Below are 6,140 nucleotides of genomic sequence, written 5' to 3' on the forward strand. Positions count from 1 at the left end.
GGGTATTACCCGCTCCAGTTTGGGTGTTGCTTCACACTTTGCAGAGTGGGCTTTGGCGTGGAGCAGCGAAAGTAGCGGCTTCATGTTGAGGAGCCGCCCAAACTCCCTAAACTGGCCCGCCACCCGCTGCAGATAGGGCCAGTATCTACACATCTGATCAGTGCAAAAAAAATTGACACTATGGCAGCTTGCCAGGTCCTGCTGTAGATAAAGTGGGTAGGCGAATACTTCGCCACGGTACATATTGAGTCCCCTCAAGAAAAAGCCATGCCGGCACACAGCGATCTCCATGCCTTCCTCATCTAGGCGATCACTAGCTTTTTTTTTTTTGCTGCTACCCATGTTGAGTTGCCACAGGTGGCTCTTCCAGGTGTCTAAAACACAATTACACAAACAAAGGAAACAGACATCTTGCAATATATGCAGACATACATTTAATAGACAAAATATTACACCTATTGACATGTTCGTTATTGCAAATATCCTCACATGCTATCTACTTAGTGCATTTTGTCTGCATTTGTTGAAGTTAAAACTGAACATTAGAAAGGAGAAGAAAGTTAGTGTAATTGACTTTGGACAGAATTGGCTTTCTGGAGTAAAATTCAAGAAGTACAATCATAATTGTACATAACTAGCAAGAAAGCCTGAATACATAATGCTTTAAATCAATGTTTAGGCTGCTGATGGTGGCGTGAGAATGTTTTAAAGCAACACTATGTAATTTTCAACCTTCATAATATATTTTCAAGATCCTTGTGATGGTACATCGACTTACAATAGGTTGAATGACACGTCTGCCATAGCCTGACAGGGTCTGTATCGCTTTTACTGGCACTATGTAACTTCGGGGTTTGGGTAGTAACCAGAGCACAAAAAGAACTACAAAATTCGACTGCTTTACGGCATACGTCACTTCCCCCACCACTTCGTCAAATTTGGACGTGAGAGGCCAACCAGCGTTTGTTTTCGGCTTTCGTGCGTATGTTTTTGTCATGGGGGTTGTTTACACCTGGCCACTTCATGCGTTTTCTCAGATCGGATAGCTATCCGATCGTGAAAAGTCCAGGTTTAAATGCCCTCCGAAACGCATTTGAGACGGATTTGAATCCGTCGATCCCTCAAACCACTTCAGGAGGAGATCTGAGACGCATTCCAGACGAAACTGGACAAGTGTAAATGCATATGGTTGTTGAAACCACATATGTAAATTGTACTCCTCCCAAAAATGCAAAAAAAAAAGCAAAAAAAAAAAAAAAAAAAAAACATTTGTGAGAGCGTGTTATAGGTTATATGTTATATCCAGATATGACGACGCGCTGGAACCTATTTTTTTTACAGTCAATGGCTGGAACACACATCACCGCAGATGAGCAACTGCATCAAGCCAACGTGCAAACTATCGCTAATCAAAGTGAAAGTAAGTCGCAGACGCTTAACACACAATCTTCATCATTAAAAGTAAAGAAACGAAATTATCTTACCAGGCTTACTGCTCTCTCTTATTGCGGTGACGTGCACTCCATTAAATCTGCCTATAGCGCGAGAATTGAAGATCGAATTTAAATCCGTTTCGCAAAAATACATTTATGTGACCAGGTGTAAATGGAATCGTTTTGATAAATCAGTTCAGTTCAAGTTTATTGTCATATGCATATTCGTACAGAGTACCACAGCAATGAAATACAATGTGCCTTAGCACTCTCTCAGCACCAATAAATAAATAAGGTAATATAACATTTAAATTAAATTTAAAACATCAGCTCAAACCTCAACCCTCCTTCCTCTTGCACTATCGTTCAGTAGCCTTACAACCTGTGGGTAAAAACTGTCCCTAAAACGTGATGTACGCGTTGGGATGCTCTGCAACCGTCTCCCTGATGGGAGTTGGGAGAAGAGACTATGTGCCGGATGACTAACATCCTGTATAATACCCAACGCCTTCCCAGTGCTCCGTTTCCAATAAATGTCCTGGAGCGATTCCAGTGGAACCCCAATAATTTTTGATGCAGTTTTAACCACCTTTGTCAGAAGATTCAATTCACTTGAAGTAGCTCTGCCAAACCACACTGTAATATTACCTGTTAATATACTCTCAATTGTACAGCGGTAAATTTTTTTTAAAATGTTAAGTGACATACCATATTTCTTGAGACACCTCAAGAAGTAAAGCCTCTGATGTGCCTTTTTAATGGCACAGGTGATATGGAAAGACCATAAAAGGGAGTCTGAAATATGGATGCCTAAAAACTTAAAAGTAATTTCAACTGCAGAGTTATTTATGTAGACAGGTGTATGTGTGGATTTATTTCTTCTAAAATCTATGATGACCTCCTTAGTTTTCCCCACATTCAGGGACAGATTATTTCTTCGGCACCACATGATCAAATTACTCACCTCATCCCTATAGGCAGTTTCATTGTTGCTGTCAATAAGTCCTACCACAGTAGTATCGTCTGCAAATTTCACAATACTATTTGTGGGATATTTTGCAATACAGTCATAGGTATACAGACTATATAATAGAGGACTAAGACAGCAACCTTGAGGTGATCCGGTATTTAACACTATAGGTGCTGAGTATGTAGTGCCTACTCTAACTGTCTGGGGACGACCTGTTAGAAAATCCTGTATCCACCTGCAGATGGAAGTACAGAGGCCCAGGTCTAACAGCTTAGATATTAAAATGGAAGGTCTGATGGTATTGAAGGCACTGCTATAATCAACAAACAGCATCCTGACATACGTATCCCTACCCTCTAGATGTTGAAGCGCAGTATGTAAAACCAAAGATACAGCATCGTCCACAGCTCTATTTGATCTATATGCAAATTGTAGTGGATCAGTGAAGACAGGAATGCAGTTGTTAATATATGATTTCACGAGCAGTTCAAAGCACTTCATAATCACAGAAGTCAAGGCTACAGGTCTAAAATCATTCATACAGGTGACAGTTGTTTTCTTAGGCACAGGAATTATGATTGACTTTTTAAAACAATTCGGAACCAAAATATAGATAGCTATGCCTCACGAATTAGTTTGCCAGCTGAACTCAGGTGTTGTGACTGAGGTGTATTTATCACGTAGTCCTGAGGGATATCAGACGACGCTGTTGACGTTGATTCCTGCGATTATCATGAGAACAGCTTTCAATATCTCACATAATTATCAGGACATAAATAAGCCTAACGTAGAGGTTGTATAGTGTAAACGAGCACAATTTGCAAACTATTATGATAAATTGCAATAATCATGTCTAATGACATCATAACGGCCAATGTTATGAAATAATGCGACGTACATTTAACTTAATTGATGTTATCTGGCATTTTGTAATGTTTACATTCCAATAAAAACAACACAAATTAAATTATACAGTAGGCCTAGACTATAGACTATTTACTTGTGATTTAGCTGCAATCATGTAAAAACGTTATAATATAGGCTAATATATTTACGACAGTGCAAGTATTCCACAGCGACTCTAGGGGGTCGCTGTTTGACAAAAATACAATTTCTACTTAGTGTGGCTTTAACAGCACACTTTTCCCTCTGATAATATCTAGAATTCCTGAGCCTTGTTCATAACTTCATGACCCCTATGTACCCAAACATTAAATGGGTACTATCAGCAGGAAAACATGGCATGCTACAAAGCTTGAGCCATCTCAAACTGACAAAAGAACCTGAGATGTGGTGGACATTAAGGAGGTGCAGCTGGCACACCTGCAGCTCCTGTGTGTTGTGGTAATAATAATATAGACTAAAGTGAAAAGTGAAGACAAAAGTGAGCCAAACATGATATGATAATAGTTTGGCTGGTGAATGTGTACATTTCATTCAGTCTTACCACTCTCATGCCTGATTGCAGCTTCTCAACGAAAGAGGCCACATCATTGTCAGGAGCAAAGAAGAGACCTTCATAGAAGGACTTATCACCAGTTCTAAAATGAAAAACAATTGTAGAAAAAAATTATAATGTTGAATACAATGAATAGAAGAACATTTAGTTTGGGTATATCTCTAACTTTATATTCCCTTTCATAGTCATACTTTTATGTATTGATTTGCAGTATGGGACTATACACACCTTTTTGATTTGTTAAGCGATAAGCCTTCCTATTTCCACCTGCTGACACAGCCACCATGTTTGGAGTGCAAGCTGGGCACTGCATTATGTCATCCTTTCTCAAATATTTGTCTAGCTCCGATATTGAATATTTATACTGACGAAAACTTAGGTGAAATGTATCTCGGCAGATTTGACCAATCTGTAAGAGATGCAAAGGGAGTAAAAAAGTTGCATTTTTGACATTACACATATCAAACCATCTGTCTAAAGACAGGCAAAATGTCATCATATATTGGCCTCAAATGCATGGTGACTGACGCCAGTGTGTATTCAAAATGAAGAAAAATGTGCATTTGTGAAGAGACACTGAACTGAGCATGATTACTCCTATAACTAATTTAGCTCCACAGTGAGTGCTCCATTAAGGCTTTATAACCTCCTCCTTCAACAGGTCGTTACTGTACAAGTAGAAAAGAAGCCCTCACTGAGAGTAGCCATTCCTAAGGAGGTCCCTGCAGTCAGCAGGTCTAACACCCTCCCTCTCCCATTAGCAAAAGTTAGTAGTTTGCAAGACTGAATGTAGTGTTGGTACTTTACCCTTCCATGACGTTTTGAGTTTGTCTCTAGCATCTTCACAAATGCATGACGAGACATACTCGGTGCATCCAACTTCATCTGTTCATACGTTTTGAAAACATTTACATGATAGACTGTCTGGAACTTAATAGTGGATGCGGGCCACAAGCCACTCCACACAAGGTCCTTGACATCAGGTGTCCAGTCACTGCCACAGCTCTGACAATTTACTTCTGGGAGCATGAGATCAAATCGTCCTATAATAAAATGGGTGATTGATATGTAGATTTCCATAAAACATCTTTGTTTGAGAAAGCAAGCTTTGAAATGGCTAGACCTTGTTACACAGACACATACCATTCATTGTGACAAGAGTGACAGGTCGTCCTGGCCTGACCTTCACAGAGGCTCTGCTGCAAGAGCACACGGCTGTCGGCAATGCAAGTGGGAGAAGCCGGGCTGTAGCGAATGGAAAGAGAACACCATGTATATCAACACAAATTGTATTGTTACAAATATATATGCTCATATAAACTATAATATATATGCTCATACCCTCTGAAATAAGACAATACGTCCCATTGCTTCTTTTCTGCACTATTACAGTTGGAGAAATGGGTTGGTGAAAACCCTCCACTAAATAGTCTCTGTTGTGCAGAACATGCTGCCGGTGCTGAGAAACATCACATTTCTCACAAAAGAGATGCCGTGGAAAACAGTCGAGGCAGCGTATCACAGCCTCCTCACTGCAGTGACCACAGGTCTTCTGGACATTGGCAGCAGACAATACAGCCTCAATCAGATTTGGCCGGGCCGTGTCCCACCTCTCATGTGTTACAGTCTGGCGGAGAGCCCACTTTCCTTCTGGATCCTCCTGGGGAGACATGGCACGCTCTGGCAGCCCAGAGAGGATATCTTGTAATGCTGCCAGGGAATCTAAAACAGTAAACAATTGTGACAAAATATTTAAATCAATGCATCAGTAAATGAAATACTGGATAGTGGAATACTGAATGGCATTTTACCTGCAACTATATTCCCAGAGTCCATTGGAACTACACCAGCTGCAACACAGAGAAATATGGAATCACTGGAAAGGATAGCAATGTCACCAAAATCACAGGATACAATCACATTACTTCAATACAATACACAATACCATTCTCAATTGAAAATGTGAATTGAAATGCCGTCTGGTGTTAGCGAGACAAGCAATCACTGGCAGTACATACATTTTACATCCACGGAGGCTCCTTAACATTAAATATAACCAACTTCATGCCAAAATAGCTAACAAACCTTCTTGATCTATGAATAGAGGTTTCCCCTTAGCATTTCGCTTGTGGCCACGCAAGCAAGGCCGTACTGCAGGTGGCTCAGTAGGGGTCTGGGTAGAGTACGAAGTAGCTGCACCTGCTGCACTTTCAATATAGATGTCCCCAAGGACCATTGCAGCTTCCAAAAGCTCTTTATTACAGTGGCCTGCCATTTA

At 40.4% G+C, this 6,140-nt stretch overlaps 1 protein-coding gene across 1 annotated transcript in view; it reads right to left on the reverse strand.

The window, feature by feature from the left end:
- LOC309511854 (uncharacterized protein) overlaps positions 1 to 5,439 on the reverse strand; it is a 9,432-nt gene extending 3,993 nt beyond the window's left edge. The window contains exons 1-6 of the mRNA XM_082187198.1: positions 5,204 to 5,439; positions 5,006 to 5,107; positions 4,670 to 4,905; positions 4,091 to 4,271; positions 3,851 to 3,944; positions 1 to 374 (exon numbers count right to left, since the gene is read on the reverse strand). The exon at positions 1 to 374 is cut by the window's left edge and continues 11 nt beyond it. The gene's annotated coding sequence lies outside the window, so the exon portion shown is untranslated. The remainder of the gene's footprint in view (positions 375 to 3,850; positions 3,945 to 4,090; positions 4,272 to 4,669; positions 4,906 to 5,005; positions 5,108 to 5,203) is intronic.
- Between the last annotated feature and the right edge of the window lie 701 nt (positions 5,440 to 6,140).

This window comes from Leuciscus leuciscus, assembly GCF_965113295.1.
Source record: "Leuciscus leuciscus genome assembly, chromosome: 1".
Classification (NCBI taxonomy): domain Eukaryota; kingdom Metazoa; phylum Chordata; class Actinopteri; order Cypriniformes; family Leuciscidae; genus Leuciscus; species Leuciscus leuciscus.